This window comes from Canis aureus, chromosome 14, assembly GCF_053574225.1.
Source record: "Canis aureus isolate CA01 chromosome 14, VMU_Caureus_v.1.0, whole genome shotgun sequence".
NCBI lineage: Eukaryota > Metazoa > Chordata > Mammalia > Carnivora > Canidae > Canis > Canis aureus.
The window spans coordinates 222017-235836 of NC_135624.1; positions in this window are offsets into that span (position 1 = coordinate 222017).

A 13820-nucleotide genomic window follows, 5' to 3' on the forward strand; every position below is an offset into this window, starting at 1 on the left:
GTAGAGTGGTAATCTGGGAACCTCCTTACTCAGAATACTGCTACCTTCACACTGTCATAAGAATGCAGCTAGTTGAGAGCTGGCTTCTAGGCATGCTTCCCTGTGAGAGCTGAGGACAGGGCAGAACCCTCCCGCACCCTGCCTGACTGTAGACGTACCTGCTAACCTCCTTATGTTAGTGGCTGGGATAGGTTGTGGGAAAAGCATGTGTAAGCATTGGGCATGAACTCCCGTGTATCTGAGTTGAATACAGAGATTTCCAACATCCTTCTTCAATAGGAGTGTAGCTAGGTTCCAACTCCCATGTCCGAGTGGGTAGCAGACATCTGCCTCCCATGCATACACACTTCTGAGAGTTGACCTTATGGCCTGTAACCCTACATCCTGCCTGCCGCTACCTTTCGCTTCCAAAAGGCCTAGGCTCGCTGCTTGACGCAAGTGTTGGGAGAGGTAACTGGAATCTCCCGGCACACAAGACGAGTGCCTCCAAGCTCAATCAAGCGATTTCCTAGTAATTCCTGGGGTAGACTGGTGCTACGTACTAAGTTCCATACGTGAGTAGGTAGTTGAACGCCTTGTCCAAAAACATCTTACTTCTGAGAGTTGAGCTCACACTCAGTCCCTCACAGTTCCACACTGCCTGCAGAGTGAGTTTCGCACGTCTTCACCAGAGACGTTTGCCAGAGGCTTCTGAGACGCAAGTTAACAATGCAGACCTGGAGGGTATCTCCAGGTGCAGTAGAGTGGTAATCTGGGAACCTCCTGTCTCAGAATACTGCTACCTTCACCCTGCCATAAGAATGCAGCTAGTTGACAGCTGGCTTCAAGGCATGCTTCCCTGTGAGAGCTAAGGACAGGGCACAACCCTCCCGCATCCTGCTTGACTGTAGAAGGAGCTGCTAACGTCCTCATGTTAGTGGCAGGGAAAGGTTGTGCGAAAAGCATGTGGAATCGTTGTGCCTGAACCCACGTGTATCTGAGTTGAATACAGCGATTTCCAAAGTCCTTCTTCATCAGAGTGTAGCTAGGTTCCCACTCGCATGTCCGAGTGGGTAGCAGACATCTGCCTCCCATGCATACCCACTTCTGAGAGTTGAGCTTATGGCCTGTAACCCTACCTCCTGCCTGCAGCTACCTTTCGCTTCCAAAAGGCCTAGGCTCGCTGCTTCACCCAAGTGTTGGGAGAGGTAACTGGAATCTCCCGGCACACAAGACTAGTGCCTCCAAGCTCAATCCAGCGATTTCCCAGTAATTCCTGGGGTAGACTGGTGCTACATACTAAGTTCCATATGTGAGAAGGTAGCTGAACGCCTTGTCCAAAATCATCTTACTGCTGAGAGTTGAGCTCACCCTCAGTCCCTCACAGTTCCACACTGCCTGCAGAGTAGGTTTCCCACGTCTTCACCAGAGACTTTTGCCAGAGGCTTCTGAGACGCAAGTTAACAATGCAGACCTGGAGGGTATCTCCAGGTGCAGTAGAGTGGTAATCTGGGAACCTCCTTACTCAGAATACTGCTACCTTCACACTGTCATAAGAATGCAGCTAGTTGAGAGCTGGCTTCTAGGCATGCTTCCCTGTGAGAGCTGAGGACAAGGCAGAACCCTCCCGCACCCTGCCTGACTGTAGAAGTACCTGCTAACCTCCTTATGTTAGTGGCTGGGATAGGTTGTGGGAAAAGCATGTGTAAGCATTGGGCATGAACTCCCGTGTATCTGAGTTGAATACAGCGATTTCCAACATCCTTCTTCAATAGGAGTGTAGCTAGGTTCCAACTCCCATGTCCGAGTGGGTAGCAGACATCTGCCTCCCATGCATACACACTTCTGAGAGTTGACCTTATGGCCTGTAACCCTACCTCCTGCCTGCCGCTACCTTTCGCTTCCAAAAGGCCTAGGCTCGCTGCTTGACGCAAGTGTTGGGAGAGGTAACTGGAATCTCCCGGCACACAAGACGAGTGCCTCCAAGCTCAATCAAGCGATTTCCTAGTAATTCCTGGGGTAGACTGGTGCTACGTACTAAGTTCCATACGTGAGTAGGTAGTTGAACGCCTTGTCCAAAAACATCTTACTTCTGAGAGTTGAGCTCACACTCAGTCCCTCACAGTTCCACACTGCCTGCAGAGTGAGTTTCGCACGTCTTCACCAGAGACGTTTGCCAGAGGCTTCTGAGACGCAAGTGAACAATGGAGACCTGGAGGGTATCTCCAGGTGCAGTAGAGTGGTAATCTGGGAACCTCCTGTCTCAGAATACTGCTACCTTCACCCTGCCATAAGAATGCAGCTAGTTGACAGCTGGCTTCAAGGCATGCTTCCCTGTGAGAGCTCAGGACAGGGCACAACCCTCCCGCATCCTGCTTGACTGTAGAAGGAGCTGCTAACGTCCTCATGTTAGTGGCAGGGAAAGGTTGTGCGAAAAGCATGTGGAATCGTTGTGCCTGAACCCACGTGTATTTGAGTTGAATACAGCGATTTCCAAAGTCCTTCTTCATCAGAGTGTAGCTAGGTTCCCACTCGCATGTCCGAGTGGGTAGCAGACATCTGCCTCCCATGCATACCCACTTCTGAGAGTTGAGCTTATGGCCTGTAACCCTACCTCCTTACTGCAGCTACCTTTCGCTTCCAAAAGGCCTAGGCTCGCTGCTCACCCAAGTGTTGGGAGAGGTAACTGGAATCTCCCGGCACCCAAGACTAGTGCCTCCAAGCTCAATCCAGCGATTTCCCAGTAATTCCTGGGGTAGACTGGTGCTACATACTAAGTTCCATATGTGAGAAGATAGCTGAACGCCTTGTCCAAAATCATCTTACTGCTGAGAGTTGAGCTCACCCTCAGTCCCTCACAGTTCCACACTGCCTGCAGAGTAGGTTTCCCACGTCTTCACCAGAGACTTTTGCCAGAGGCTTCTGAGACGCAAGTTAACAATGCAGACCTGGAGGGTATCTCCAGGTGCAGTAGAGTGGTAATCTGGGAACCTCCTTACTCAGAATACTGCTACCTTCACACTGTCATAAGAATGCAGCTAGTTGAGAGCTGGCTTCTAGGCATGCTTCCCTGTGAGAGCTGAGGACAGGGCAGAACCCTCCCGCACCCTGCCTGACTGTAGAAGTACCTGCTAACCTCCTTATGTTAGTGGCTGGGATAGGTTGTGGGAAAAGCATGTGTAAGCATTGGGCATGAACTCCCGTGTATCTGAGTTGAATAGAGCGATTTCCAACATCCTTCTTCAATAGGAGTGTAGCTAGGTTCCAACTCCCATGTCCGAGTGGGTAGCAGACATCTGCCTCCCATGCATACACACTTCTGAGAGTTGACCTTATGGCCTGTAACCCTACATCCTGCCTGCCGCTACCTTTCGCTTCCAAAAGGCCTAGGCTCGCTCCTTGACGCAAGTGTTGGGAGAGGTAACTGGAATCTCCCGGCACACAAGACGAGTGCCTCCAAGCTCAATCAAGCGATTTCCTAGTAATTCCTGGGGTAGACTGGTGCTACGTACTAAGTTCCATACGTGAGTAGGTAGTTGAACGCCTTGTCCAAAAACATCTTACTTCTGAGAGTTGAGCTCACACTCAGTCCCTCACAGTTCCACACTGCCTGCAGAGTGAGTTTCGCACGTCTTCACCAGAGACGTTTGCCAGAGGCTTCTGAGACGCAGGTTAACAATGCAGACCTGGAGGGTATCTCCAGGTGCAGTAGAGTGGTAATTGTGAACCTCCTGTCTCAGAATACTGCTACCTTCACCCTGCCATAAGAATGCAGCTAGTTGACAGCTGGCTTCAAGGCATGCTTCCCTGTGAGAGCTAAGGACAGGGCACAACCCTCCCGCATCCTGCTTGACTGTAGAAGGAGCTGCTAACGTCCTCATGTTAGTGGCAGGGAAAGGTTGTGCGAAAAGCATGTGGAATCGTTGTGCCTGAACCCACGTGTATCTGAGTTGAATACAGCGATTTCCAAAGTCCTTCTTCATCAGAGTGTAGCTAGGTTCCCACTCGCATGTCCGAGTGGGTAGCAGACATCTGCCTCCCATGCATACCCACTTCTGAGAGTTGAGCTTATGGCCTGTAACCCTACCTCCTGCCTGCAGCTACCTTTCGCTTCCAAAAGGCCTAGGCTCGCTGCTTCACCCAAGTGTTGGGAGAGGTAACTGGAATCTCCCGGCACACAAGACTAGTGCCTCCAAGCTCAATCCAGCGATTTCCCAGTAATTCCTGGGGTAGACTGGTGCTACATACTAAGTTCCATATGTGAGAAGGTAGCTGAACGCCTTGTCCAAAATCATCTTACTGCTGAGAGTTGAGCTCACCCTCAGTCCCTCACAGTTCCACACTGCCTGCAGAGTAGGTTTCCCACGTCTTCACCAGAGACTTTTGCCAGAGGCTTCTGAGACGCAAGTTAACAATGCAGACCTGGAGGGTATCTCCAGGTGCAGTAGAGTGGTAATCTGGGAACCTCCTTACTCAGAATACTGCTACCTTCACACTGTCATAAGAATGCAGCTAGTTGAGAGCTGGCTTCTAGGCATGCTTCCCTGTGAGAGCTGAGGACAGGGCAGAACCCTCCGGCACCCTACCTGACTGTAGAAGTACCTGCTAACCTCCTTATGTTAGTGGCTGGGATAGGTTGTGGGAAAAGCATGTGTAAGCATTGGGCATGAACTCCCGTGTATCTGTGTTGAATAGAGCGATTTCCAACATCCTTCTTCAATAGGAGTGTAGCTAGGTTCCAACTCCCATGTCCGAGTGGGTAGCAGACATCTGCCTCCCATGCATACACACTTCTGAGAGTTGACCTTATGGCCTGTAACCCTACATCCTGCTTGCCGCTACCTTTCGCTTCCAAAAGGCCTAGGCTCGCTGCTTGACGCAAGTGTTGGGAGAGGTAACTGGAATCTCCCGGCACACAAGACGAGTGCCTCCAAGCTCAATCAAGCGATTTCCTAGTAATTCCTGGGGTAGACTGGTGCTACGTACTAAGTTTCATACGTGAGAAGGTAGTTGAACGCCTTGTCCAAAAACATCTTACTTCTGAGAGTTGAGCTCACACTCAGTCCCTCACAGTTCCACACTGCCTGCAGAGTGAGTTTCGCACGTCTTCACCAGAGACGTTTGCCAGAGGCTTCTGAGACGCAAGTTAACAATGCAGACCTGGAGGGTATCTCCAGGTGCAGTAGAGTGGTAATCTGGGAACCTCCGGTCTCAGAATACTGCTACCTTCACCCTGCCATAAGAATGCAGCTAGTTGACAGCTGGCTTCAAGGCATGCTTCCCTGTGAGAGCTAAGGACAGGGCACAACCCTCCCGCATCCTGCTTGACTGTAGAAGGAGCTGCTAACGTCCTCATGTTAGTGGCAGGGAAAGGTTGTGCGAAAAGCATGTGGAATCGTTGTGCCTGAACCCACGTGTATCTGAGTTGAATACAGCGATTTCCAAAGTCCTTCTTCATCAGAGTGTAGCTAGGTTCCCACTCGCATGTCCGAGTGGGTAGCAGACATCTGCCTCCCATGCATACCCACTTCTGAGAGTTGAGCTTATGGCCTGTAACCCTACCTCCTGCCTGCAGCTACCTTTCGCTTCCAAAAGGCCTAGGCTCGCTGCTTCACCCAAGTGTTGGGAGAGGTAACTGGAATCTCCCGGCACACAAGACTAGTGCCTCCAAGCTCAATCCAGCGATTTCCCAGTAATTCCTGGGGTAGACTGGTGCTACATACTAAGTTCCATATGTGAGAAGGTAGCTGAACGCCTTGTCCAAAATCATCTTACTGCTGAGAGTTGAGCTCACCCTCAGTCCCTCACAGTTCCACACTGCCTGCAGAGTAGGTTTCCCACGTCTTCACCAGAGACTTTTGCCAGAGGCTTCTGAGACGCAAGTTAACAATGCAGACCTGGAGGGTATCTCCAGGTGCAGTAGAGTGGTAATCTGGGAACCTCCTTACTCAGAATACTGCTACCTTCACACTGTCATAAGAATGCAGCTAGTTGAGAGCTGGCTTCTAGGCATGCTTCCCTGTGAGAGCTGAGGACAAGGCAGAACCCTCCCGCACCCTGCCTGACTGTAGAAGTACCTGCTAACCTCCTTATGTTAGTGGCTGGGATAGGTTGTGGGAAAAGCATGTGTAAGCATTGGGCATGAACTCCCGTGTATCTGAGTTGAATACAGAGATTTCCAACATCCTTCTTCAATAGGAGTGTAGCTAGGTTCCAACTCCCATGTCCGAGTGGGTAGCAGACATCTGCCTCCCATGCATACACACTTCTGAGAGTTGACCTTATGGCCTGTAACCCTACATCCTGCCTGCCGCTACCTTTCGCTTCCAAAAGGCCTAGGCTCGCTGCTTGACGCAAGTGTTGGGAGAGGTAACTGGAATCTCCCGGCACACAAGACGAGTGCCTCCAAGCTCAATCAAGCGATTTCCTAGTAATTCCTGGGGTAGACTGGTGCTACGTACTAAGTTCCATACGTGAGTAGGTAGTTGAACGCCTTGTCCAAAAACATCTTACTTCTGAGAGTTGAGCTCACACTCAGTCCCTCACAGTTCCACACTGCCTGCAGAGTGAGTTTCGCACGTCTTCACCAGAGACGTTTGCCAGAGGCTTCTGAGACGCAAGTGAACAATGGAGACCTGGAGGGTATCTCCAGGTGCAGTAGAGTGGTAATCTGGGAACCTCCTGTCTCAGAATACTGCTACCTTCACCCTGCCATAAGAATGCAGCTAGTTGACAGCTGGCTTCAAGGCATGCTTCCCTGTGAGAGCTCAGGACAGGGCACAACCCTCCCGCATCCTGCTTGACTGTAGAAGGAGCTGCTAACGTCCTCATGTTAGTGGCAGGGAAAGGTTGTGCGAAAAGCATGTGGAATCGTTGTGCCTGAACCCACGTGTATCTGAGTTGAATACAGCGATTTCCAAAGTCCTTCTTCATCAGAGTGTAGCTAGGTTCCCACTCGCATGTCCGAGTGGGTAGCAGACATCTGCCTCCCATGCATACCCACTTCTGAGAGTTGAGCTTATGGCCTGTAACCCTACCTCCTTACTGCAGCTACCTTTCGCTTCCAAAAGGCCTAGGCTCGCTGCTTCACCCAAGTGTTGGGAGAGGTAACTGGAATCTCCCGGCACCCAAGACTAGTGCCTCCAAGCTCAATCCAGCGATTTCCCAGTAATTCCTGGGGTAGACTGGTGCTACATACTAAGTTCCATATGTGAGAAGATAGCTGAACGCCTTGTCCAAAATCATCTTACTGCTGAGAGTTGAGCTCACCCTCAGTCCCTCACAGTTCCACACTGCCTGCAGAGTAGGTTTCCCACGTCTTCACCAGAGACTTTTGCCAGAGGCTTCTGAGACGCAAGTTAACAATGCAGACCTGGAGGGTATCTCCAGGTGCAGTAGAGTGGTAATCTGGGAACCTCCTTACTCAGAATACTGCTACCTTCACACTGTCATAAGAATGCAGCTAGTTGAGAGCTGGCTTCTAGGCATGCTTCCCTGTGAGAGCTGAGGACAGGGCAGAACCCTCCCGCACCCTACCTGACTGTAGAAGTACCTGCTAACCTCCTTATGTTAGTGGCTGGGATAGGTTGTGGGAAAAGCATGTGTAAGCATTGGGCATGAACTCCCGTGTATCTGTGTTGAATAGAGCGATTTCCAACATCCTTCTTCAATAGGAGTGTAGCTAGGTTCCAACTCCCATGTCCGAGTGGGTAGCAGACATCTGCCTCCCATGCATACACACTTCTGAGAGTTGACCTTATGGCCTGTAACCCTACATCCTGCTTGCCGCTACCTTTCGCTTCCAAAAGGCCTAGGCTCGCTGCTTGACGCAAGTGTTGGGAGAGGTAACTGGAATCTCCCGGCACACAAGACGAGTGCCTCCAAGCTCAATCAAGCGATTTCCTAGTAATTCCTGGGGTAGACTGGTGCTACGTACTAAGTTCCATACGTGAGAAGGTAGTTGAACGCCTTGTCCAAAAACATCTTACTTCTGAGAGTTGAGCTCACACTCAGTCCCTCACAGTTCCACACTGCCTGCAGAGTGAGTTTCGCACGTCTTCACCAGAGACGTTTGCCAGAGGCTTCTGAGACGCAAGTTAACAATGCAGACCTGGAGGGTATCTCCAGGTGCAGTAGAGTGGTAATCTGGGAACCTCCGGTCTCAGAATACTGCTACCTTCACCCTGCCATAAGAATGCAGCTAGTTGACAGCTGGCTTCAAGGCATGCTTCCCTGTGAGAGCTAAGGACAGGGCACAACCCTCCCGCATCCTGCTTGACTGTAGAAGGAGCTGCTAACGTCCTCATGTTAGTGGCAGGGAAAGGTTGTGCGAAAAGCATGTGGAATCGTTGTGCCTGAACCCACGTGTATCTGAGTTGAATACAGCGATTTCCAAAGTCCTTCTTCATCAGAGTGTAGCTAGGTTCCCACTCGCATGTCCGAGTGGGTAGCAGACATCTGCCTCCCATGCATACCCACTTCTGAGAGTTGAGCTTATGGCCTGTAACCCTACCTCCTGCCTGCAGCTACCTTTCGCTTCCAAAAGGCCTAGGCTCGCTGCTTCACCCAAGTGTTGGGAGAGGTAACTGGAATCTCCCGGCACACAAGACTAGTGCCTCCAAGCTCAATCCAGCGATTTCCCAGTAATTCCTGGGGTAGACTGGTGCTACATACTAAGTTCCATATGTGAGAAGGTAGCTGAACGCCTTGTCCAAAATCATCTTACTGCTGAGAGTTGAGCTCACCCTCAGTCCCTCACAGTTCCACACTGCCTGCAGAGTAGGTTTCCCACGTCTTCACCAGAGACTTTTGCCAGAGGCTTCTGAGACGCAAGTTAACAATGCAGACCTGGAGGGTATCTCCAGGTGCAGTAGAGTGGTAATCTGGGAACCTCCTTACTCAGAATACTGCTACCTTCACACTGTCATAAGAATGCAGCTAGTTGAGAGCTGGCTTCTAGGCATGCTTCCCTGTGAGAGCTGAGGACAAGGCAGAACCCTCCCGCACCCTGCCTGACTGTAGAAGTACCTGCTAACCTCCTTATGTTAGTGGCTGGGATAGGTTGTGGGAAAAGCATGTGTAAGCATTGGGCATGAACTCCCGTGTATCTGAGTTGAATACAGAGATTTCCAACATCCTTCTTCAATAGGAGTGTAGCTAGGTTCCAACTCCCATGTCCGAGTGGGTAGCAGACATCTGCCTCCCATGCATACACACTTCTGAGAGTTGACCTTATGGCCTGTAACCCTACATCCTGCCTGCCGCTACCTTTCGCTTCCAAAAGGCCTAGGCTCGCTGCTTGACGCAAGTGTTGGGAGAGGTAACTGGAATCTCCCGGCACACAAGACGAGTGCCTCCAAGCTCAATCAAGCGATTTCCTAGTAATTCCTGGGGTAGACTGGTGCTACGTACTAAGTTCCATACGTGAGTAGGTAGTTGAACGCCTTGTCCAAAAACATCTTACTTCTGAGAGTTGAGCTCACACTCAGTCCCTCACAGTTCCACACTGCCTGCAGAGTGAGTTTCGCACGTCTTCACCAGAGACGTTTGCCAGAGGCTTCTGAGACGCAAGTGAACAATGGAGACCTGGAGGGTATCTCCAGGTGCAGTAGAGTGGTAATCTGGGAACCTCCTGTCTCAGAATACTGCTACCTTCACCCTGCCATAAGAATGCAGCTAGTTGACAGCTGGCTTCAAGGCATGCTTCCCTGTGAGAGCTCAGGACAGGGCACAACCCTCCCGCATCCTGCTTGACTGTAGAAGGAGCTGCTAACGTCCTCATGTTAGTGGCAGGGAAAGGTTGTGCGAAAAGCATGTGGAATCGTTGTGCCTGAACCCACGTGTATTTGAGTTGAATACAGCGATTTCCAAAGTCCTTCTTCATCAGAGTGTAGCTAGGTTCCCACTCGCATGTCCGAGTGGGTAGCAGACATCTGCCTCCCATGCATACCCACTTCTGAGAGTTGAGCTTATGGCCTGTAACCCTACCTCCTTACTGCAGCTACCTTTCGCTTCCAAAAGGCCTAGGCTCGCTGCTTCACCCAAGTGTTGCGAGAGGTAACTGGAATCTCCCGGCACCCAAGACTAGTGCCTCCAAGCTCAATCCAGCGATTTCCCAGTAATTCCTGGGGTAGACTGGTGCTACATACTAAGTTCCATATGTGAGAAGATAGCTGAACGCCTTGTCCAAAATCATCTTACTGCTGAGAGTTGAGCTCACCCTCAGTCCCTCACAGTTCCACACTGCCTGCAGAGTAGGTTTCCCACGTCTTCACCAGAGACTTTTGCCAGAGGCTTCTGAGACGCAAGTTAACAATGCAGACCTGGAGGGTATCTCCAGGTGCAGTAGAGTGGTAATCTGGGAACCTCCTTACTCAGAATACTGCTACCTTCACACTGTCATAAGAATGCAGCTAGTTGAGAGCTGGCTTCTAGGCATGCTTCCCTGTGAGAGCTGAGGACAGGGCAGAACCCTCCCGCACCCTGCCTGACTGTAGAAGTACCTGCTAACCTCCTTATGTTAGTGGCTGGGATAGGTTGTGGGAAAAGCATGTGTAAGCATTGGGCATGAACTCCCGTGTATCTGAGTTGAATAGAGCGATTTCCAACATCCTTCTTCAATAGGAGTGTAGCTAGGTTCCAACTCCCATGTCCGAGTGGGTAGCAGACATCTGCCTCCCATGCATACACACTTCTGAGAGTTGACCTTATGGCCTGTAACCCTACATCCTGCCTGCCGCTACCTTTCGCTTCCAAAAGGCCTAGGCTCGCTCCTTGACGCAAGTGTTGGGAGAGGTAACTGGAATCTCCCGGCACACAAGACGAGTGCCTCCAAGCTCAATCAAGCGATTTCCTAGTAATTCCTGGGGTAGACTGGTGCTACGTACTAAGTTCCATACGTGAGTAGGTAGTTGAACGCCTTGTCCAAAAACATCTTACTTCTGAGAGTTGAGCTCACACTCAGTCCCTCACAGTTCCACACTGCCTGCAGAGTGAGTTTCGCACGTCTTCACCAGAGACGTTTGCCAGAGGCTTCTGAGACGCAGGTTAACAATGCAGACCTGGAGGGTATCTCCAGGTGCAGTAGAGTGGTAATCTGTGAACCTCCTGTCTCAGAATACTGCTACCTTCACCCTGCCATAAGAATGCAGCTAGTTGACAGCTGGCTTCAAGGCATGCTTCCCTGTGAGAGCTAAGGACAGGGCACAACCCTCCCGCATCCTGCTTGACTGTAGAAGGAGCTGCTAACGTCCTCATGTTAGTGGCAGGGAAAGGTTGTGCGAAAAGCATGTGGAATCGTTGTGCCTGAACCCACGTGTATCTGAGTTGAATACAGCGATTTCCAAAGTCCTTCTTCATCAGAGTGTAGCTAGGTTCCCACTCGCATGTCCGAGTGGGTAGCAGACATCTGCCTCCCATGCATACCCACTTCTGAGAGTTGAGCTTATGGCCTGTAACCCTACCTCCTGCCTGCAGCTACCTTTCGCTTCCAAAAGGCCTAGGCTCGCTGCTTCACCCAAGTGTTGGGAGAGGTAACTGGAATCTCCCGGCACACAAGACTAGTGCCTCCAAGCTCAATCCAGCGATTTCCCAGTAATTCCTGGGGTAGACTGGTGCTACATACTAAGTTCCATATGTGAGAAGGTAGCTGAACGCCTTGTCCAAAATCATCTTACTGCTGAGAGTTGAGCTCACCCTCAGTCCCTCACAGTTCCACACTGCCTGCAGAGTAGGTTTCCCACGTCTTCACCAGAGACTTTTGCCAGAGGCTTCTGAGACGCAAGTTAACAATGCAGACCTGGAGGGTATCTCCAGGTGCAGTAGAGTGGTAATCTGGGAACCTCCTTACTCAGAATACTGCTACCTTCACACTGTCATAAGAATGCAGCTAGTTGAGAGCTGGCTTCTAGGCATGCTTCCCTGTGAGAGCTGAGGACAGGGCAGAACCCTCCGGCACCCTACCTGACTGTAGAAGTACCTGCTAACCTCCTTATGTTAGTGGCTGGGATAGGTTGTGGGAAAAGCATGTGTAAGCATTGGGCATGAACTCCCGTGTATCTGTGTTGAATAGAGCGATTTCCAACATCCTTCTTCAATAGGAGTGTAGCTAGGTTCCAACTCCCATGTCCGAGTGGGTAGCAGACATCTGCCTCCCATGCATACACACTTCTGAGAGTTGACCTTATGGCCTGTAACCCTACATCCTGCTTGCCGCTACCTTTCGCTTCCAAAAGGCCTAGGCTCGCTGCTTGACGCAAGTGTTGGGAGAGGTAACTGGAATCTCCCGGCACACAAGACGAGTGCCTCCAAGCTCAATCAAGCGATTTCCTAGTAATTCCTGGGGTAGACTGGTGCTACGTACTAAGTTTCATACGTGAGAAGGTAGTTGAACGCCTTGTCCAAAAACATCTTACTTCTGAGAGTTGAGCTCACACTCAGTCCCTCACAGTTCCACACTGCCTGCAGAGTGAGTTTCGCACGTCTTCACCAGAGACGTTTGCCAGAGGCTTCTGAGACGCAAGTTAACAATGCAGACCTGGAGGGTATCTCCAGGTGCAGTAGAGTGGTAATCTGGGAACCTCCGGTCTCAGAATACTGCTACCTTCACCCTGCCATAAGAATGCAGCTAGTTGACAGCTGGCTTCAAGGCATGCTTCCCTGTGAGAGCTAAGGACAGGGCACAACCCTCCCGCATCCTGCTTGACTGTAGAAGGAGCTGCTAACGTCCTCATGTTAGTGGCAGGGAAAGGTTGTGCGAAAAGCATGTGGAATCGTTGTGCCTGAACCCACGTGTATCTGAGTTGAATACAGCGATTTCCAAAGTCCTTCTTCATCAGAGTGTAGCTAGGTTCCCACTCGCATGTCCGAGTGGGTAGCAGACATCTGCCTCCCATGCATACCCACTTCTGAGAGTTGAGCTTATGGCCTGTAACCCTACCTCCTGCCTGCAGCTACCTTTCGCTTCCAAAAGGCCTAGGCTCGCTGCTTCACCCAAGTGTTGGGAGAGGTAACCGGAATCTCCCGGCACCCAAGACTAGTGCCTCCAAGCTCAATCCAGCGATTTCCCAGTAATTCCTGGGGTAGACTGGTGCTACATACTAAGTTCCATATGTGAGAAGGTAGCTGAACGCCTTGTCCAAAATCATCTTACTGCTGAGAGTTGAGCTCACCCTCAGTCCCTCACAGTTCCACACTGCCTGCAGAGTAGGTTTCCCACGTCTTCACCAGAGACTTTTGCCAGAGGCTTCTGAGACGCAAGTTAACAATGCAGACCTGGAGGGTATCTCCAGGTGCAGTAGAGTGGTAATCTGGGAACCTCCTTACTCAGAATACTGCTACCTTCACACTGTCATAAGAATGCAGCTAGTTGAGAGCTGGCTTCTAGGCATGCTTCCCTGTGAGAGCTGAGGACAGGGCAGAACCCTCCCGCACCCTGCCTGACTGTAGACGTACCTGCTAACCTCCTTATGTTAGTGGCTGGGATAGGTTGTGGGAAAAGCATGTGTAAGCATTGGGCATGAACTCCCGTGTATCTGAGTTGAATACAGAGATTTCCAACATCCTTCTTCAATAGGAGTGTAGCTAGGTTCCAACTCCCATGTCCGAGTGGGTAGCAGACATCTGCCTCCCATGCATACACACTTCTGAGAGTTGACCTTATGGCCTGTAACCCTACATCCTGCCTGCCGCTACCTTTCGCTTCCAAAAGGCCTAGGCTCGCTGCTTGACGCAAGTGTTGGGAGAGGTAACTGGAATCTCCCGGCACACAAGACGAGTGCCTCCAAGCTCAATCAAGCGATTTCCTAGTAATTCCTGGGGTAGACTGGTGCTACGTACTAAGT